Source organism: Ambystoma mexicanum, chromosome 9, assembly GCF_040938575.1.
Source record: "Ambystoma mexicanum isolate Mex_15411 chromosome 9, UKY_AmexF1_1, whole genome shotgun sequence".
Classification (NCBI taxonomy): Eukaryota; Metazoa; Chordata; class Amphibia; order Caudata; family Ambystomatidae; genus Ambystoma; species Ambystoma mexicanum.
The window spans coordinates 1105481053-1105504323 of NC_090931.1; positions in this window are offsets into that span (position 1 = coordinate 1105481053).

Genomic DNA, 23271 nt, shown 5'->3' on the forward strand with positions numbered 1-23271 from the left:
AAAACAGGGTGATAATGGCCTGTCTTGTTCCACCCCGAGGCGGAGAGGCTCAAGAGATCCGGCACCGGGGAACACAGATATACGTAAATTCTGCAATGGGTCTCTATCTGCCTTCCAGGCATGGTCTGGGTCCACGACACCTAAACCTACGGAGAAAGATGGTGGTGAGAGTGGTAACCTACCTGGCCCAAATAAAAAACTAAGTGACAACCCTGTCGACTTGCAAATACAGGTCCAATGGATGAAGCCGCCTAACGAGTGTCCGTTGAAGGATTCCTCGATATCGGACACGGCCCTATTGGAATCATTACCGGCAACTGCTGCCCTGGCTCTCGGTCCCTGCAAACTCCCTAACTCTGAGGGACAGAAAGTTGACATTGTTGTGATAGATTTGGAGGCAAATGACTCTGTATTCTCAAACAATTTACTCCCCGAGAACTTATCAGCCTCCCCGGTAATGTTTTCGGAGAGCTCTATAAGTGCAGCCCACTCCAGGAGCGAGGAACAAGGTCGGACAAATGAGTCAGTAATGTCTGTAAGAGAACCCAATACCATTAATGATGAACAAGAAGTGACAACTCTGTCAACCCACAATCAGAGTATGAACACGTCTGTGGTAGTTTTGCAGTCGGAAGATGGTTGGGGATCGCTTTACAGGCTATGAACCTTGCTCTAACCACAATGTCAAGCTCTTTGTTAGCATGTGAACAGAAATTAACCCTCCAGAGTAAATGTATGGAAAGAATTATGAGAGGGCAAGTCCTGAATGAGGCTTCCTTAACCAAAATCTGGGACTTCTCGGTTGCAGCAAGGGAATTGAAACCACAAATGATCACTGTAGCGGTTCAAACAGACACGCCTGCTGACATAAATAAAGGAGAGAATCATTCTAGAAATGTGACCTTAAAATCAAATGTGGTTGAATCAGTGATTCCGTATTTTGATGATGTTATATATGTATCCTCGAGAGGGGGTGGCGAGCAGTTGGCCCAAGGGACAGATAGCTTAAAAATGCTACAATCCTCCACTGAGGAAATGCAGGGAGAACAGCCGAAAGCTAAAACACCTGAAGTAGTTATATCCCTCGATAAATGAAAAAGCAAGCAAGGAAAACAGACCCAAAAAAACCTGAGAAAAAATTACCAAAGAACCATCTGTTACGCTCACCTGCTTCCACGGGGACGCCACCCAGCAGATGGGACTCAGGTATCCTTCTCTGCGGTTCCCAGGTGTGACCAGCAGGAGGGTTCTGCCTGGAATACAGGTGGGCAATGTTCAAGACTGGGCAACTGGGGTAACCAGTCCCCCACCATCCCGTATACCCGCGGCCTCACTGGACCTCTCCTCACCTTGTTTTTAATGTAGGTGTGTTCTCCGTCCTGCCTTCTTGGCAGGGGGCGTTGTGCTTGGTGGGCGTTTGCGATCGAGTTACTTCACTGATGCCGGCCCGCTTTGAGTCTTTCAGGTAGGTCTTATTGCTGTGCTATATTATTGTCTTTGCATGCCTTTTTGGTTTAACTAATGTCTTTTCTCTTCCTTAGGTGCGTGGATGTCCAATATGTGGCATAGACTGAATTGGGTCTCGCTGGTAAGTAATGGCGTTTTTAGAGCGCCTTGATGCGGTGAGTAGGCGCTAAGCGCAGCGATATGATGCCTTTCATCTTGCTAACCTGTTGTCTTGTCTTCCCACAGGTCGCGGTGCTCACCCGGTGCATGGAATTCCTGAGGCAATGCTGGTCGAGGAGCGGCTTGCGAGGTAAGCTTTTCGGCACCGTTCATTAAATTGTAAAAATGTCTAATGCCTTGTTTCTTCCTTTTTTGCAGATCCGTCGGTTCGGGAGGAGCGCTGGTTCCAGGATGCTGATCTCAAGAGCCGAGGACAGCTAACGATGAAATTACACATAAGCTGCTGCTGCTAACGATGTCCTTTTTCTCCTTAACAGATGCTGTTCTTCCGAGGTTTGCGGGTGCAGCTGAACACGGTGAGCGTCACGTTGCAGAATTGCAAAGTAACGCGAAGCGTGTTATCCCAGTCGGGTGTGGTTTAAATAGCTTCAAGAAAGTAGTCCAGGTAAAATAGTTCCCATGGTACCACACCCAAAAATTCTATACCGCATAGCTTGGTTCCAAGGAGCCAAGCTATGTGGATGCCTCCACGTTGATTGAAACTGAAATAAAGTAGTTCCCAATACAAGTCCTTTATCAAGTATGAGCCAGACGCCAAAGGCGCCAGGACTGGCCCAAGAAGGCCTAGGCCAAGGATTCCTGTTTTTAGTGGAGACCCTTCCTTCCTATGGGCTTGCCAGGGGGTTTTCTGGATGGGGGTCGTGACACCAGCAGACTCCTAAGACGATAGGAAAATCGTTTGGTCAAACATTTTTTTAAGGTAATTTCACTGCCTAAACGCACTACCATAGCTGCATCTGAGGCCATTAAACAAAAATACTTAGCTCAAGCCCTTGTTCGAAAAAATGGGACTCTAAATGTTCATCCCCTTCAAGCGTTGGACTATCCACCCTTAGACGATCTATTGGGAGAGTTGGCAATCTCGGACAACGGTATAGAGGAAAAATTGAGTTCCCGGGAAGCCAACTCGGTAAATCCCCCTCTTAAACCTTCGTTAGAGCTGGAAGCCAAGGATCTTGCCCTCAGCGCTCTTCGGGCAGAGATCAGGAAAGCGGTAGGTGCCTATATGGCGAAAGCATCACATACTATACTATTGCCGCCTGATAAACCGAGTGTGGTGAGTGCAATCGGAAAGTCCGATAGTGGGCAAAGTAAATTGACCTTGGAAAGAGCTGTGGGTGTTGAGCCATTTCAACCGCGTAATCTGAGCTTAGAAAAAGTAAGCCAGGCAAGAGCTCCCCTTAGTGCCCCTGACAGGGACGTGGAAGCGAATCACCCTCAAGCGTTGGGCCTGGCAGAACAACCCCAAGGAAACCCGGCCCACAAAGATAATATTGGAGATCTGACACAAATAACGGGGCCGATCATTTCTTTGATCAAAAGTGCCCTTAAGAGATTGCAGGGTCCTCACGCTCATATAGAAGAAGTGCCCATGCAGACCAGGGGAAATCAGTTGAAAAATACCCAACCTAAACCGCCTATGAGAAACCTGCCTACATCGTTTCCCCTGAGGTTATCATCCAGAAGTCCTCCTTGCACACAGTATGATCTTAATAGGAGGGTGGTGATGGTTATCTTCTCAGAGATCCACCACCTACAGGATATAGTCTCATCGGACTTTTCATTAGTGGAGTTCCCTGTTTGATCTAATTTGAATTCAGTAATTTTGTGGTTCAAATCAAGAGTGGTACAAAATGTAACATGGCAGGCTAAGGATGAGTTGTTCGCATTGGGATGTGTGGTTGAGCCGCTATTGAACACAACACAGGAGACCCCTCCCCATTGCTCGAGGTCTAAGGCCCCTGGACAGAATTAGTGTGAGGATGGGGGGCGGTAGGAGTTGTTGTCAATGGTAAGCTGGAACACCAGAGGGTTTTCACACCTCATAAACAACGACCAGAATGAGCTGCGTAAATATGACATTGCATTTTTACAGGAGACGTGGCTCACAGATGTCCCAATATGGGATAATCATAACCTACATCTAAACCCCGCAGTGAAACCCCAAATGGGTCGCCCGATGTCAGGACTTGTGATAGCCATGAAAAGGGGCAGATGCATAAGCTCTGAGCTTTGGGCCATTCCAAATAGCTATATGATGTTGGCAAAACTAACGGCGGGTATAGAGGTTTATGGTCTTGTGAATATATACTAGAACCCCATTGCCATGTCGGATGACTCATTTTTTAAAGATCTAAATAGTATTCTAGATCTTGTGGTGTTGGACCGAAAGATAAGGGGAATTGTAGTGGCGGGTGATTTAAATTTAAACTGTTTGAGTATGGCGGGTAGCAAAAACAAAAATAGATGGAAAAGATGGGACTCCTTCGTAAAGGATAGAAGTTTGATAATCCTTAATGGTGCCTTCCCATCTGATATACCCCCGGCCCCGACATGGCAAAAAGGAGACAGTAAATCGGTTATCGATTATATCTATGTAAGCACGGATCTCTGGCCTGTGGTAATGAACTTTTGTGTGATAAAAACAGAGGCGAGCGATCATAACAAACTGGAAACCCAATGGAGATGGGATCCGCTAAAGGGCTCAAAAGTGGATAAACACAAGGGTTCATTCTGTACAGTGTATGCAGGGGGAAAAAAACTATGATGGTCAGAGAATGATATAACTAGCCTTGACTGTTTGTTAGAGAAAGGCCACCATGATTAAACTGTACTATTAAGAAACGGTATGAAGGAACATCCAGAGCTAATACAAATGCCCCGAAAACAAGGCACCAAATCGAAACAATCATCGCTACATCTTCATGTCTTTTTATAAATATGTAAAAGAAATGAAATCAAGACTCCGTAATGCACCTCTCCTGATCAGGAAAATGCTGATTATGAGAGCGAAAACAGGGTATAGAAATTGGGGCAGAAGACATCGAGCGATCCTGTATCAGGAGGATGGGGCTAGTATGCTGAAAACCTTAGCGAGTAAGAACATAGCGAAAATGTGGGCAACCATAAATCACGCAATCACAGGTTCCCAGATAAGCTTACAGGTGAATGGAGTGTCTACTCAGAAATTGATTAATTACTTCTCCCTTCTTTATGCCTGCCCCTCCCCCACGACCATTAGCGAAGTTACCAGGCCCTTAGCGCCCTTTCATTTGGTATTTGATTTAGATGATATTAAATATCTGATTGTTACTGCTTCTAACTCAAAAGCTTGTGGTCCCGGTGGTCTGTCAAAAAAAAAAAAAAATCCCTAAAATTTGTGCAACAGCCCTTTATAAAATCTTCAAGACTATAAATGCATCGCAGAGCATCCCAAGCTTGTGGACGCAGGCGATTACTATTCCCATATATAAAAAGGGGATTAGACTGGAACCAAGCAGCTATAGGCCAATCTCGCTGCTCGATGTCCCGGGAAAACTATATTGTCGGCTAATTCTGAAAGAACTACCAGCTTGGATGTCGTCTAAAAAAATCGGTCGATACATTACAATCCGGCTTTGTAAAGGGTTTAGGAACAATTCCTAACATAATGATACTCAACTTCCTCCAGGCACAGCAGCTAGAGAGATCACAACCCTTATATATGGGCTTTATAGATTTCAAGGCAGCATTTGATTCTGTGGATCGCGATCTGCTGTTTAACAAACTGAAAGCGTATGAGTGTCCGATATCCCTACTGTCCCTGATCATTTTGTTCCACTCTAATACATCGATGCAGGTTTGCATGAGCTTGGATGGGAAGCTGTCTCCAGAAACTGAAACATCACGTGGCTTGAAACAGGGCTGTGCGTTGGCTGCATTTTTGTTTAACTTTTTCATTTTAGATCTTGGGAATGAATTTCTGCATTGTAATGGTGATCTGCCAAGGTTTGGGGCCCAGCAGATCCCATATCTGTTGTACGCAGACGACATTGTCCTTTTGTCCCAGACCCCACAATGTCTACAAGGGTTGCTGGTAAGGCTTGGGGAATACGCCTGTGAAAAGAGACTGGTTATTAATGTCAGTAAATCACAAGTAATTGCCAGTGCTCGCAAGCTGGGAAGCAAAAGGAGGTCCCCCTTACACACACATGGTCGATACAAGACATCAAGTTGGAAAAGGTGTCTGAATACAAATATTTGGGGATAGAAATCTCAAATAGGCAACCTAAGGGCAACAGAGGAACAATGGTGCAGAGTAAACTACTCCAATTGACCTCCCAGTCCAGAATTATCATTAAAAAATGTGGTCACTTCTCCCTGAAACATGCAGTAGATTTTTACACAATGAAAGTCGTCCCGATTGTATTGTATGGTGTGGAGAGCATGGTGTTAGACAAAGGCTCGCCATGGGAGGCCTTAGAGGATAAGTATTGGAAGACGATCTTAGGCTTACCTAAAGCAATCCTGATCGCTATGGTGCGGTATGAGTTGGGGTTGGTGTCTTTGCACGCACAGGCAAGGTGGAGACAGTGTGCCCTGCTACGGAAGTGCCTGTTGGGTATAAATATTTGGACAATTCTAGAGGTTTTCGCATCTGCCTTGTTAAAATCACATAATACATATCCAATGAAATAGCTGAAGTGTGTATTCAGCCATATGAGTGAGGCAAATGTAAAAATAGAGCTGTTACTCCAGAACCCTGACCGTGCTAAAGTAAAATTCTATCGCGCTGATTGGGCGGGGACTTTAGCGAAGTGTTTGCACTATAAAGACTTTAATGTTTGGGTGTTTGGTGTGAAGCCTTATGGTATCATTGCTCAGTACCTGCTGAAATGTCCATCTCCAGCTATACGATCCGAATTCAAACTGTTTAGATTTAATCTATAGGGTACGAGAGATGCATTATCTAGACGGAAACTGATCCCTCAGGAACAAAACTACTGCAGATTTTGCATTGATGTTCAGCAAAAAGAAACTCTGCAACATCTGCTAGTAGACTGTCCATCACTAATGTTGGTGAGAGAAAGATATTTTCAGAATATTATCACATTTCACACTCGCACTTCAAGTGACTACAAATGGCAAATTAAATTTTCAACCTCAAGACAAAAAGTACAGATCTTTATTGTCCAATATTTAAGAATGGTTTTGCCTGTTGTAGTCGCCTCAAATTAATTTTGTATGGGGTGCCATTGGTTCATGAGATGTGTTTGGTTTGGTCATTTTATCTTTTATCTTTTGTTATTGTATTCAAATTATCTGGAAGGTATATGAAATGTAAAGTACTTTTTTTGTCTATTGTTTTTGTCTAATATGGTTATCTTGTGTACCCTTGGTATTTTATACCCCTTTTTTCTTTTTTGTTGCTTTTGTATTATTGTGTACTTTTGCATATATTTGAAAAGTTGTGTATCTACTAAAGAAAATTACATTTTTTTAAAAAGACAGCGTATTGATCCAGCTACTGTGGCTCAATAAAAGCAATTGTAACAGAAACAAAACAGAAAGGGAAACAGAGCTAAAATGGTTCACATTTCTCTGTTAACCTTTTGCTCCGCTTAATGTACATTAGCACGTAGATGTATACCCCATCCGTGACAACGCAGCACTTCATGCACCCAAGTGTGTCCAGGATAAAAGTCTAGTTTCGCTGGGCGTCCACTGTAAACCTGCTAATAGACGGTAAACAGAGCTACCGTGAGTTCAGGATGCTCCTCAACTTCAACGTTTGTTTTCTAGTTCTCGAGGGAGAAGAAAGAATGATTTTCTAACAGCCAGCCTCTGTGCAGGCTGACTTCTGAGAGAGGTTGATTGATGTTCTGGGTGCTTATGGGCATCTGGTCAATTAGTTCTACTAGTGTATGAAGCAAAAAAGCAATAATAGGAGATAAACGTTTGTTTGAGGTGATAAGATTTATTTTAAATATGCCGATTCTGTGGAAGCTGGCCGAGAACTCACAATGGGAGAGTAAGTCTAACTAATGATTTTTAAATGTTATTAGAAAAGCAGAATGTAGCCAGTCTCAGATTAGTCAGTGGGTGTAATTCGACGTGTTAGCTAAGTGCGAAAACACAGTCTTATATTTACTAAATGAAGACTTCGGGCATGATTTACAAAGTGTTTTTCAATGGGGCTTTCATCTTTGTTGTATGTGGAAAATATATTATTGCATGTTTTTTTATGGGAATAAACACGTTCATGAGAGATGCTGCTGCTATTCGCAAACGCGGGTTTGCAAATGGTATTTCATAAGGAAGAAGAGCACACTGTTTAAAGAAAGCAAACGTGTATTTTTTGGCGTGAGATTAAAGATTAAGTGGGTCATTACAAGTTTGCCATATTTATCGCACATATTGCACTTGCAGTAAATACCACTTCTACTGTCAGTGTTTCTGCAAACCGCCCTATTCAGAGTTGACCACTAGTATTAGTGGTAATTCTGGAATACCACCAACAGAATTCCTGAAATATTACTGCTGCCGCTGGTAAACTTTGAAGTAATTTGTACATTTATTTATGTCTATTATCACTTTCAATCTGATGGTGGAAATGTATAATGTACAATAGTGGTTCATGCCACTTATGTAACGTTTTTAAAGTGGAAAAGGATAATTACTGACCCTTTTAAGCATTACATGTATTATTATTGTGATGGTGGTATTTATTGAGCGTGGACCCAGCTTCGACAAGCAACGTAGCTCTTTACAGAGGTATACAACAGAACAGATATACAGCAGGGGTTAGGATAAAGAGGAGCTCAGAGGAGGGGTACAGCTGGACAGGGTGACAGGGAGGAGAGGGACAGGCAGTGTCTAGCTAGTCAGGTGACACAGGCCGATGTGATCACGTGGGTCTTGAGTTCTTTTCTGAAATATAGGAGTGTGGGAGCGAGTCTGATGCTGATTTCATGGGTATGGTAGTGAGTAGGGAGGCATCAGATATGCCCACCTTTTTACCCCCTTGCAATGGCCCAATGTACCTATTTTGTAACCCTATTAAAACAAATTGCCTGTGCCTCACATCTGTACAGTTAAAACATCTGTAAATCCTTCTGAAGACATTCCTAGAACTCGTTCCATGTCTCACCCTCGAGTTAGGACTCCCCAGCACTTACCCCCTCTTCTGTCTTCCTATCTGCACTTGCACGTTCTGAATATTCACAAGGCATAGCAGGTTTGTCCCTCCCGACTCTTCCCCCTCTGCTCTTAATATTGTGGTGTTATTGTATTTCACACCCTCCCTCCCTGCCCTGTGGGCTCTTTGAAACAGTATATTCTTATTGTATAAGCGCCTAACAAGCAAACAATAAATAAATAAATAAGTAAAGTGTAAAATGTTACCTCAGCCTTTTGAATGTTGGTAGGTGGGCTACGGCTAAAATCCATCATCAGATTAAACCTTCAGCAGTATTTCAAAGGGACACATCCAGTGGTAATAAGTCCATACTCTGATAGACATATTACCGCTGGATGTGTCCCTTTGAAATGGAGAAACTGGTTAAGGATGTCAAAAACTTCTCCAAAGAGACGGCATACCCTTATTTACATGCAGATTACCAGGGCCCAGCCAATTGGAAAGATCCAGATAATACTCTGGGGGCACCTATTCGGAAAAAGGTCACTTTCTCAGACACTTCATCAGACGAAGGGGATGGTTATCAGAGAGGAAAGAGAGGTAACCAACAAAGGCAAAGGAATAGAGGGTCCCAAAGAGGAGACAGACGAGGGAGACAAAATATGTTTTTTCCAATATCCCCCCTACTTTTACCCGCAAGGGTTTGCCCTACCTGGGCCGATGCAACCGTATCCACCACAAGAACTCCCTTTTCCTCCACCTCAGTCAGGCCCACCTCCATTAGGAAATATGTTCGAAACAAGTAGGCGAGCGTACAGAAGATAAGTCCCCCTTCTGCTGTGTATAATTTGTCTGACAAAATTTTGACATCTAAAGAAATATCCATATTGGAAAAGGGATTTTCATTTATTCCCATGAAAGACCCTAGCAAAATGGATGTTGAAACAGAATTGAGAGGTTTCTTTCTTAAAATTAGGCTCAAATACTTTTATAGTGGTTCCTCTAAAGACTTGGGGGAAAATATAGCCAACACTCCATTTAAACCACCTTCTAGATTTACTCCCTCTCTCCATATGATATCAAAAGAGACAGCCACCTTTGAGAAGGCAGTGCTTCGAGACTTTAATGCGATTTACGATAACAAAGACAATAAGAGTTGGGATAAAAAAAGTTTCAACTTCTCTAAAGAAGATTGGGCATGTTTAAAGAATTTACAATCTGACAGATCAGTGGTGATCAAAAAAGCAGATAAGGGAGGAGGAGTTGTAGTGTGGGACGCCATCAAATATGACCTTGAGGTCATGAGACAATTGAACCACCAGGAGGTATATGTTAAATTGCAGGGAGATCCCTTGCTGAGTATCCTGAAAGAAATAGAAAGCTTGGGGAAGGATGCTTTAGAAAGGGGAAATATTACCCAAAAAGAATTTAATTTCCTTATCCCCAAAAATACCAGGACTCCTCTCATTTATATGTTGCCCAAAATCCACAAGAGCATGGTCTCGCCTCCTGGCAGACCTATTGTTTCGCTCAGTGGGTCCATTTTGGAACCAGTAGGGCAATACTTGGATTTGTTTTTGAAGCCTCTGGCTAAAAGCACTCCCACCTACCTGTCTGACTCTTCCGATGTCATTAGAATTGTAGAGGCTTTTCCTTTCAATAGCGACCACGATATGCTTATCACTCTAGACGTGGAGTCGCTATATTCGAATATTCCTCAGGAGGACTCATTGGGGATTATGAAGAGGTTTTTACAAACCAGGACTGACATTATTTCAGTCCCAAGTGAATTCTTGGTAGAATTGTTGGAAATTGCACTTACCAAAAACTTCATTAGATTTAAGAACAGCTATTATATGCAGATTAAGGGGACGGCAATGGGGGCATCATTTGCTCCCAAATATGCCACCCTATACATGTGGGATTTTGAGGAGTCTAACATCATGATAGACTCAAATCCTTTCAGGCCAGCTCTTAAACTATTTAAGAGGTACATTGACGACATATTCATCATTTGGGATAGTTCGAAAGGGGACTATAATGCTTTTTTTCTTTGGATCAATAATCTAAATCCCAACTTGAAGTTTACCATCCAAACCAGCAATAAGGAGATTGCATTTCTAGACCTCCTGATTAAGGTGGACATAAATGTACTAGCAGTGGACCTTTACAGAAAGGAGTCTGACAGAAATACTATACTGCACCACAAGAGCTTTCATGCTCAGTCCTTGAAATCTAATATTCCTTATGGGCAGTTCTTGAGGGCCAGGAGAAACTGTACCAAAGCGGAAGACTTTATTACGCAAGCGTCTGTGATTGAAGAAAGGCTGTTAGAAAGAGGCTATCCTAAGAGATTGCTGAAACAGTCCAAAAAACGTGCAAGATATCAGCACAGAGATGTTCTTTTGAGAAAGGACATCAAAGAAAGAAAGCTGGGAGAGGATCAACTAGTCTGTGCACTCACATTTAACACTCAACATTACAAAATTAAGAAAATAATATCGACTCATTGGCACCTACTTCAGCTTAATATGCTGAAATTGGCTAAACCTATCTATGCTTTTAAAAGAGGGAAAAATATTAATAACTGGGTGTCTAAGGCCGATAGGAATTCTGTTCAAGACAGCCAACCTACTATCAATGCGTCATGGTGTATGCCCTCTGTTAAAGGACACTACCCCTGTGGGAACTGTTCAAATTGCCCTAGTACTTCTGCCTCTGCCAGCATTAATATTCATGACAGGATATGGGAACTGAGGCAGCACACCACATGCCTCAGTGCAAACATAATATATGTTATTATAGGCCCTTGTATAAAGGCTTATATTGGGAAGACTTCCAGAGCAGTAAAACTACGTATAAGCGAACATAAATCTAAGATCAGAACGGGTCCGCGAATGCTACCTCAACGATGCATTTTTTGGAATCTAATCATAAGCCAGATGATTTCAAATGGTGGGCAGTTGAAAAAGTTTCCGGCACTGATGCGGCTAATACCGCTGCATGTTTAGCACAGAAGGAATAATGGTGGATATACCACACTAATAGCTTGGATAGGGGTCTCAACCAACAGGAGGAATGGAATTAATCTCCCTGTGCCCACATAGAATGGTGTAACTTTTCATCCTCACTTCACCTTCTATATATATATCCATTGGAATATGTATATATCTTTCTGGGTTTATGGGATAGTCCGTCCTTTATTTTTAGGACTCTTGGCATCTTTGGTATACTTGCCTCCTGACAGGGGCGACTGTTGGTCCGTTGTTTGTGTTTATGACACCATCTTGAAATAAAAGAAGGACAGCGACTTTGCTGCTTGGTCCGCATTCCCGTTTGTTTACGGTTCACATCGTTGGCTTGAGTCGACATGAGCAAGGTAAGCGAGTTCTGCATTAGGTGTTTGATTATTCTTGCAGGCAGGAGCCACTCTGCCTCTTAGTCAATTCAGTACGTGTTTATTCTATTTCTGATCTTTTAGATCGCCTCATCGGCGAAGTCCCGTTTTTAGTCGTGAGGAGTCATCGTTTCACCGCAGCCGTAGAGGAGGCAGCGCCATGCCCGAGGAGAGTTACATTTTTCTCCTTCACTCTAACGGCGCCGTCGCCCTTAAGGTAAGCGGGTGGGTGTGAGATGATCACAGGCTCTTCCAAGTAGCAGACAGCACACTTGCGTCAATTTAGTAATTCTACAACTGAGTTTTACCCACATTTTGTCTATTTTTAGACTACTATTCGAGCGACTGCTGAATTCTACTTCTCCCGTGTTGTGCATATTGTGCTACAGACGTGAAGAGTGACGTTTTCTTTTTCTTCTAAGTCGCTTTCACCGAGGCTGCAGTGACAGCTTTTTGAAGCGGTGTAGCGAAAAGCCCTAATTTGCTTTCTACAATCGCAATTAGGAAGGGGTCATCTTGAGAGAGAAATCTTGGGAACGAAGGTACAGAATTGCTTTTGTCCCCCTTAGAGAGGTTTACATGGGTAGTATATTTTCCATCTAATCATTTATTCTTTATATTTTGGCTTTATCTTAGATATTATTTCTCCAATTGGGAGGTCTAGTATTTCAGACGTATACCAGAGGCTACTGGGACACAAGCCATTAGGCGAACTATATGGAGTTTGCAGGTATGACTCCATTTTTGATTGTTTTCTGAAGTATGACTTAGTGCGGGCAGGGGGATGCAAACAGATTGGGTTGGCATAAATAGAAAATGCTCATGTTTAGGAGAGTGTGAGTAACTGCTCCATTCCTGAACTCTGTAGTCCTAAATTAAATTAGGGTACTTTATGGACAAATGAAACCTGATTGATTTTGTCAGTGTTGCCTTCTTCTAAATTTGGTTAGATTAGGCTTATTTGTAAAACATTTAATGATGTTCACAAGACCGTGGCTAAAGAGATGCCCACTTGGACTGAGAGCTAGTTTTGTTTTCCAATGTTCGGTTATTATTGATAGAGAGATACTGATAGAGGGGTGACAGTGGTATGCAATTGTAATTTTAACAATTTTTTAATTGTATGTTTGTTTGTTTTTAGAATATTGTTAATGTTCGTCCAATCCTGATGAAGACACACACAATCTGACAAGTCGAAACTATTTATCAACTGGGAAGCCTTATTTGTAAAGAAGAACTATATCTTTAGGCACCAATAGTCGGTATTTTGCCTGGAATTTACTATTATCAATAACAGCCACACGAGATTGATAGGTTGTTTGAAATTATCAACAACACAATGGAAAAGAAATGCATTATTGAAATGAAAAAAAATGTGTTTGTTATATCTTAACACATTTAATAATTTTTAGATATTCATCTAGTGAGTGAATGTTGGTATGCATGAGTAGCATAATGTTTTTTTAGAATTGATTAAAAGGTTCTATATATTTTTATACAAATCTAAATAAAATGAAATAATGATTTGACTTTTGCATCCTTCTGTCATCCTCCTTTAGTTTTCTCTCGCTTTGTCTGGCACCATCCTTGTATTATTATATGTCTCTACCTCAAGGTGCCAGATTTTGTTGAGGTTCCCACCTTGGGTTTGGTTGTCTAGAGAAAAAGATCACCAAAATCCTATTTTTTGTTATGAAAACAATTATTTCAATAATTGTATTTAATTTGTTGAATCGGTATGTGAATAAAAGAAGGACCTTATCAGATACACCTAGTATACTTCAAATGGTGAATAGCAGGATCTCATTTGGGATTTCCTAGAGTGCAGAACAAATTGAGAGCCGCATTGTCTGATGGGAAAATAGTTTGCCAGATCATGCAGTAATGTGCAATATTTTAAATGTAGTGCTTTATCTCTGGAAAAAGATCTGCAAGTAGTGATGAAAATGAGAAAGGTTTGCATGTGTTTTTAAGGTTATAATGTTCTAAAACAATGCATGCAGAAACGCTCTGAGAGTCATAAACACATGGTTAGGTTCTCCCAGAACCTATGTTTTAAACACACAGCATGTGCTAATAGCCCTTGGGAATAAGGATAAAAGTGCCAAGATAAAACAATTTTGAGGTTTCCCAATAGCATTGTTGGAGTCTCGAACATGTATTTTCCATTTATTTGGATGATAGGGCTGGTGCTTCGCCAGAAGTGCCTTGCATAGAACAAATAGGAAGCAGAAGCAGTCCAATTTCCGGGTACCTATGAATAGGTAAGTAGTAATGGGCCAGATGTTAGAGAGGTATGGTGTGGAGACATACAAAGCTGATAACGGACAACGACTACATAACAAGTAAGCAACATATTTATACCGTTTTGACAGACAATTATATTTTTTTTCCGTGATTTGGTATGGAGCTGTGACCCACTCGTTTTGGATGATCCACCAAGCCAGCCCATGAAAATACTAATAGATCCCCCAGCTGCATGAAGCAGCTGAGGGAGCGCTCCTGCGAGGCTTTGAATTGTCAAAGGGAAACCCAGTTTCCCATTACCCTGAACAACCCATCTTCTGCACATTTCAATAATCTTGCCATAACCATCCAGGATAAAATGGTATTACTGCTAACTACCATGCTCACCAGCCCTGATCAAAGATGATGCTCGTCTGCTCGGAGAGAGAAGCAATGGTAACAGATAAACAAAGATGGCAGAGCCAATGTGCTGCAGCTTTGAAAACTTCCTATAGTGCATGTAGCTCTCACTTCTACAGTCCTGTGATTGACCACCTTAACTGGTCTTCATATTGTCAGCTTCTGACTCCAAAAAGTGAGAATTTGAAAGCTCTGAACCATAGCAAATGGGGAACATATGAGTGTAAAGCTTCTTATAGTGACATCAATCTATGGAATATCATTCTTTTTCTAGCAAACCTTTTATGGAAGAATTATACAAATGTGATACTCCCCACCCCCCAATGCAACAATTCCAATCCACAATCTGGCCCCAAACCAGGTGGTTTTATTCTGAATATTTTTTTTTATTTTACATAATAAATTAAGGAACTAAAGTTAGAAATTAAGGAAGCTTGTTAACAGAAAGGAAAACAACCTGCCAGCTGTTGTATCACTAATATTTTCAATCCAATTGCACAAACATCTCTCTCTCTATCTCTCTCTCTCCCTCTCTCTCTCTCTCTCTTTATATATATATATATATATATATATATTACATATAGTTATGGTTAAGTTGTTAATCCCATAGGAATATATATATATATATTGAATAGACTGAATGGGAAAAAACTTTGCGCACGGCTACAGCCCGAACCGCTGGACGGATTTACACCAAATTTGCGGCAGGAGCGGCAGCCTGGTCCCAAAAGCGTGCTTTTGCAAATTTGGTGTAAATCTGTCCAGTAGTTTTTTAATAAATGACCAAAATGTAAGGCAAAAAAATTAGTGATATCTGTGTTCGCTTCGCGGACGGACTTCCCTGTTCGCTCCGCGGACAGCACCCCGATTGGCCCATGGCCTTGCGTCATGTCCACGGACATGCAACGTGTTGGCTGATTGGAAGGTGAGGGGAGTGGAGCACGTCAGATTTTCTGTGGCGCCCGCCATCTTGTATTCGCCGTCGACCGTGTACAGCGCGGTGAAATGTGGATAAAAAATTGTATTTAGTGCCGTGTGTTGGTGTGTAAGAGTGTTTGGGGAGGGTAGGGGAGTATGAGATAGGTTCAATGTTTTGTTTTTTTATGTGCTAGACGTTTTTGTTGCGTTCGATTTGTCCGCGGAGAACACGGCTGTTCTGACATTTTGTAAATAAACTAAATGGTGGGGTGTTTAGAGGACGGAGTATGTGTCATTTTTGTTCGCAAGGAAGGTAAAAATGAGCTATGAACACTCGCGGTGTACTTAATTGTTCGTAAATACACAAACTGGGGGTGTCCTCAGGACGCTGTCCGTATTGTAATCTGTCTAGTTGAATGTGTTCTAAGAACACTCGCGGTGTCCCGAAATGGTTGCAATTAAACAAAATGGGGGTGTTCTGAGAACGTTGTTTGTATTGTTCGTTGTCAGGGTGAAAGTGTTTTAACACCACTCCTTTTGTCCGCTAATAGTACAATTTCCTATGGGCGTCAACCGACTTTTTGTCCACTAAAGAAACGATAAATCCGGCTGGTGTACGCCGACATTATGTGATAATCCTATGACTGGCGCTATTGACCAAGCTGACTTGCTTTTGCGACACTAAATCATATCTCCCGCCCCTAAGCCTGAAATTATCAAAGCATTCATATTCCCCGCCTCTCTCCGTGATGTTACAAGGTGCGTCATCAAACGTGCCCAGTTCTCTGCAGTCCTAAGTGACTTTACACAGAACCCGGAAGACAACACATATTATGTCACAACACAGCGCGCCACAATTCGAAATATGAAACAGTGATTTAAAAGCAAACAGCAAGATTGTAAATTTTGTAAAGTACATTTATTTCACATCAAATGTTTAGAGAATATTCAGCAATTTGCATTTGTCTTTGTTGTCGATCCGCAGAAGTTCATGTTGAGGCACGCGATGTTCCTTTGCGGTACAGAGGGTGTTCGACCAGCTTACAACTCAGTGCGCCACAATTCGGAATATGAAAATGTGGTTTAAAAGTAAACAGCAGGATTGTACATTTGGTAAAGTACATTTATTTCACATGAAATGTTTAGTGACTATTCAGCGATTTGCTATTGTCCCTGCTGTCGATCAACAAAAGTTTATTTGGAACCACGCGTTGTTCCTTTGCGGTAGATAGGCTGTTGGTTTATGATAAAAGCAGTAAATGGTCGCTCTGATAATCGGAAGGTTGCTCCAACAACGAGCCATTAGACCACCCTATTGGTTGGTATGTTGTTTGTAGCCGCTAGTACTGCGTAAGGGCATATTGGTCCTTGGCGATTGTCCCATAAAATGGTGAGGGTCATGAAGGCGCATATTTGGACCTGCACCTGGCAGTTGAAGACCCCATCCGCTGGAGTCTGTAAATCGTGACATAGAAAAAATGGGGCCACATACCTGTTTTAAAAAACATAAATTAGTCTCACTAGCCGATCTTCATTAAAAATCATCATTTTACTTATTGGAGCGTGAAACTATTTGCTATCGAAGATAGTGCAATGGAGTATGTTAATAATAAAATAATAATATTTTCCCATTCATATAGCGCTAAGAACCGTGAGGTATCTAAGCGGTGCTTATTATTAACCACAGTGTGTGGTGCTCATTTATCGACCACGGAAGGATGAAAGGCTGAGTTTGGCCTTGCCGGGATTTGAACTTGTGTTAGCAAGCTGTGCACAGATGTCAAAGCGAGCGTTGTACTCGCTGTGCCACTTCACAGGCTACAGTGAAGTGGCACAGCGAGTAGAGCGCTTGACCGCCTATAGACCGGTTAAATCATTTCTATTAACCCACCCTGTGTCGTCTGCTTTTTTCAGAGCCCTCTAAACGACAGGGGATCAATTCGGCGGTGATAGTGCGCGGTAGAAAACATTATACCACTTTCAACTAACAAGTTCAACTTGAGCGGTCTTTAATGCTACGCTATTGTAATTATATTTGGTATAAAATAATCTGAAGGGTTACTTACAGTACAATTGCAATTTCCATTGTCAAGAGTGGTGCAGTCCCAAAATACGACTCTGCGTGTGCGAACTATCTTTCGCATAGTGATATAATATATAAAAGTGGTTTCGTTTCAGAAATTTCATCTTTATCTTCTCTTACATTTTAGCAACACTCCTTCAAGAGAAGTCTTTCATCACAATCTCTGTCTGTCAAGGTCAAAACACAATACAACCTTATAGTCCGCTTCGTGAGCCTCTCCGGGGCCCAAGAAAAAAATGGAAGCAGCTGACCTTCACTGTGAACAAGCATACATTCTTACTTTACAACATTCTGTGTAAAGCCATCTGTAGAAGTTGGTTTTTGCATGCCATGTTTGTATATTGTTTGCGTGATATTAAAAAAAGTTTGTTTAAGGGACGTTATGGTTCTAAGTACAGCCGAAAGACCCCTGAAAATCGCAAGTTATGGTAAGCTATGAAAAATAACTCGCGCCACCACCGTGCACTGCTAAGACTAACACCCAGGACATCAAAGATGACACCGCAAATGTCATTGATGAAATCACTGATGACATCACATGTGTATGTACTTTTCATGGAATTTGTGTACTAGGGATTTTTATTATAATGTTGCGAAAAAAGTGTCAAGGATATTACAATAAATATCATACCGTTATTAGTGCTTTGAATGATGCATTGATATAAATAGCATTGTATTATGGGATTCTATCTAGTATACTGAGCTACTAATGGAGAAACATAGCATTGTGTGCAGAGTACAAGATGAAAGTATAATATTTGTAATGTTAATATGTTGAATAATGAAATGATAATTGTCCTGAAATGTTCGAAAATTCACAAAATGGGGGTGTTCTGAGGACGTTATTCGTATTGTGTGATTGCTTAGCTGTATGCAATGAGGGAATGGCACAGAGAGTAAAGTGGACGCCGTCCGCGGACACCGCAGCTGTTCGTGGACAGGGCGTGCTACATCTGGGTTTTTCCAGGAAATCCAACATGGAAAGGAGACTGTACGGATCAGCCAATCAGATGTCGAGGTTGTGCATTTGTGTTGAAAGAGACTGTGTGTGGTGAAGATGGCAGAAGTAGAGAAAGTCAGGGTGTTGGTGCTTGGAGATATATTTGTGTATGGTTTACAACAGTACGCTCAATGCAGGCATGTTGCAAAGAACTTTGATGTGAAAGGAGTGGAGGTGGTGTGGAGCACTGTGCCTGATTGCAATGTACAGGTTTGTGAGGATATGGCCACGATGAAAAGTCTGCATGTCGTAGTTTTTCACTATGGTGCTTTCCATTTGGGCAACGTCAGTGCCCCTACTTTGTTGGCTGATTTGGAACGCTTGGTTCAAGCCGTAATGAAGATCCTTCCAAATGCGAAAGTAATTTTTTCTGGATTACTACCTAGGGCAATATGGAACAATAGTTCAGTTTTTTGTCCTCAGCAAAACATTGCTAGGTGTGTCATCAACCGAGGCATGTGTGCCTTCATGCTTAGAGCTGGTATGTTCTTTTGTAATGAGAATATTGATGCCAGTAATGCTGTTAATTTTAAAGAAGATGGCATTTCTTTATCTTTTACGGGAAATGCCTTTCTATTTTGGAATGTAAGGGTTGCTTTGGAGAAGGTTATGTGAAGATTTTAGGAGTAAAGTAAGAAAAAAAAACAAGAAAAAAAATACAAAATAACAGGTGTCTGTCAAGAATCTGTAAAAAAAAAAAATGGCTCTTTTCAGAGCCAACTTCAAAGGGGAAATGGGGCACACTATTTAAATTTACATTCACCACGCTCAGATCTTCGATATGTCCGTGGACATGGCGGTAGTCCGCGGACATGAAAATCACTACGAGGGGGTTAGTATGTTCTATGTTACATGTATATGAAGTTGGGGATACTATGGTTAAGTTGTGCTACTAAAAACCTATGAAATTCAGTAAGAAAACTTTGTTAAAGCGGCGTTATGGTTAAGTTGCGCTATTAAAAACCTATGAAATTCAGTCAAAAAACTTTGTTAAAGGGACGATATGGTTCAAAGTAAAACTGAAAAACCGCTGAAATTTGGCAGTTATGGTAACATAAGCAACCATAACTCGCGCCACCGTGCACTGCTAACACTAACACCCAGGACATCAAAGATGACATCACAAATGTCATTGATGACATCACTGATGACATCACATGGCTGACTCTCCCTTTTTATCCTTTACTGTAGTTATGGTTAAGTTGCTAATCCCATAGGAAGAGCACTTTTTGGGCATCTTACAACTTCGCTCTCCTTGGACGAATCCTCACCAAACTTTGCAAAGAAAGTATATGGCCCACTCTAAAATTGTTTGCAAAGTTTGGTGAGGTTTGGTCCAGGTGGGGCAAAGTTATAGGGGGGTCCCAAAATGTCTTTTTCCCATAGACTGAATGGGGAAAAAAATGTGCTCACGCCTACAGCCCAAACCGCTGGACAGATTTTCACGAAATTTGCGGCAGGAGCAGCGGCTTGGTCATGAAAGCGTGCTTTTGTAAATTTGGTGAAAATCTGTCTAGTATTTCTTTTAAAAAATGACCAAAAAGTAGGTCACAAACAATGTGTGATATCTATGTCCAGTCCGCGGACACACTTCCCTGTTCGCTCCGTGGACAGTGCCCTGATTGGCTAATCAGCTTTTTTTTTTTTTTTTTTTATTTGTTTTGGCTTAAGCCTTTACAAAAGAGGAAGGTAATATAAAACATTTGCGTTAGGTAAAAAAGAGATAAAAGTTTGTGTTAAGGTTTCTTACTATCCACCAACCCTGCCAAGTTTTTTCTGGTCCTATAAATTACCTACTTAGGTACCTCTATCCTTTGGATCGTTGTGTTAGATTGTCAACCCACTTTTTATTAGCACCTGGATTGCTGCAAACGTAAGTGCAGCATTTTTCCCTGAGATTATTCTGTCCCAGAGGAAGTCTGTGACTATGTCTTCCTCCCTCCGTACCAGATCTCTGAAGAATCTTAATCGCTGAAGCCAGGTGCCTTCGCAATCCATTAGGATATGTTTTAGCGTTTGTTTGGCAGGGTTTACGCAAATTAAGCATAATTTTATTGCCTTGTGCCCTTGGTTACGTCTTGCCAGAACCGCCCCACAGTGGACGAGATTCAGTCTCATTCTGAGGAAGTCTGAGCGCAGTTTTCTGTTTGGAGATTTCAGTAGGTAACATGAGAGTGATCCAAGTTTCTTTTTCCCTTCAAAAATATATTTTGGGTTGGGTCCTCTCGTATTTTCTCCATTGTTTCAATCCAGTCCCGTTCTTCTAGTCTACATTTAACTTTATGAGGGTTTAGAGCCAAGGTCTCTTCGTTCAGATCCAGTTTTTTTAGTATTTCCAAAGTTTTCCGTTCCAACGAGATGAGGATAGCGGATTTTTTCAATGATGCTTCATGCTTGAGGTCGCCATACAACGTCGAATCCTTGCTAAGTGTTATTTCCCTATACAATGAAATGAGCTTCCAATCAGCCATACAATTTAAAGATTTTAGGCCTAGTTCAAATCTTAGGCTTTTTAGGGTGGCGCAATTTGGAAGACCCAAAACTCTTTTCCAGAGGCGGCCTTCATGGTTGTCCCAGTTTATGGACCAGAGATCCGGTTTTGCTTCTAGACCGTATAGCACGACTGGAACCACATTGGCGAAGTAAAACTTTACCAGAGGCAAAATAGAGAACTTGCAGAATTTATAGTTTAGCTTGATCATCTGTGATGTAAATTGTGTTATTTTAACTGCCACTTCATTTTCTACTTTATATGTCGCTGGATGTGCATAGATGTTATAACCCAGATATTTTATGGTTTCTACTGTTTTGATCTGTTCTCCTCCCATGGACCAATTTATGCTTTTTACTTTTGACAAAGGATGTTTAAAAATCAAGATGTTTGATTTAGATGGGTTTACTGTTAACTTGTTTAATCCTACGTATTCGTTCAGTTTGTCCAAAAGGTGTTGTAACCCAATTGGTGTTCTGTCGAGGAGAACTATGTCATCCGCGTATGCCAACCAGCAGATTTTCCTCCCGTTTAGTATTGGGCTTATCAGAGCAGCTGTTTCTAGAAAATGGCCCATGTCTGCCAGAAACAAGTTGAAAAACAGAGGTGCCCCCAGACACCCTTGTCGTACACCTCTGTTGACTTCCACTAGTCTGGACAGGTGCCCCATTGCGTCGAGCCGTATTCTTAGGTTGGTGTTTTTATGAAGTTCCACCAAAATTGACAGAAGAGATTCTGGAATTCCCCAGTTCCGGAGTTTATCCCACAGTAGGGTTCGTTCCACCTGATCAAAAGCTTTGGACAGATCTATCCAGGCTCCGTACAGCATTTGTTTTTTCCCCCCTCTCTCTTGCTCGTTCAAGATGTTGAGAATCAGGCCGTTAATAGATGTCGAATGGCCTTTGCGAAAACCTGTTTGGAAACGTGATAGAATGTTAAAATCTTCGGCCCATTTCGAGACATGAGTTAGTAGTAGTCTCATGAAGACTTTGCTTTCGATGTCCAATAATGCTATCGGTCTATAGTTCGCTGGTTTTCGACGATCCCCGGATTTGAAAAAAGGAATTATGAGGGCCGTTTTCCAAGATGCAGGAAAGGTTCGTTGCTTTAATATTTCTTTAAAGAGAGCGGATAATAGCTTTGACCACAATAATGGTTCGCTTTTCAGTGCCTGATAGGTCAGGCCGTTTAAACCCGAGGCTTTTGATGATGAGGAATTGGCTATAATTTCCTGTATATCTTCTTCGCAGAAATTAAGATGCCAAGTGATATCTGATTTGGATCTAAATTCGCGTGTTTCGTCGCTCTTAAATGTCTCTGTCAGGTAGCTCACCCAGCCATCTTCTGACACTAGGTTACATAATGAATGTGCATGATCCCCTTCAAACTGGTTCATTACTTCCCAGAAGTTCTTGCTGTTTTTTGCTCTAAGTGTTTGGAGTATATGCTCACCATCATTTTGCATGCGAATTGCGTTATGCGAAATCAACCATGATTTATAATTGGCTTTTTGAGTTCTTCTCTCAGTTATCGTCTCCTCCACTGAAAGTCCTGCCTTTTTTATATCTCGTAACGCTTTCCTGTGCTCTCTTTTTCTTCTCTGTGTAGATTCATCAAAGGAGTGCAGATGTTTCTGTTTGACTTCTCCCGCTAGGTATTTAGGTGCTAAAGTTGCCCATAGGAAGTTGGTAAAACGGTGTGGATCGCATTGTGATTTCCATATGTGATCGGGGATCGTTTTAAGTTTTCCATTTAGGTTAGTCCCCCCATCTTTGTATTTTACAACTCTAAGTTTACCTTTCTTCCCCTCTAGTGTCTGTAATTCTCGTTCAGCTTCTGTGGTCATAAAGTTTTCGAGTGACAGCTCCAGTCTGCTGTGATCACTTCCAGACTCCTGTATCGTTTTGAATGTATAGGGCAAAGCGAGCAGAGTTTTTGAAACAAAGATATAGTCTAAGGCTGAGGAAGATTTACCTCTTCTCCAGGTTATGTATGGCTCCTTTACACCCTCCTGTGAGCCCACTATCATGTGAAGGTCCCATTGCTCCATAAAATCCTGCCATTGTTTTCCCAGATTGCTTTTCCTCTGGGTTGCTCGATCGCAATTTCCTTTTGGGGGATAAAGGCAGTTCGTATTGAAATCTCCAGCTAC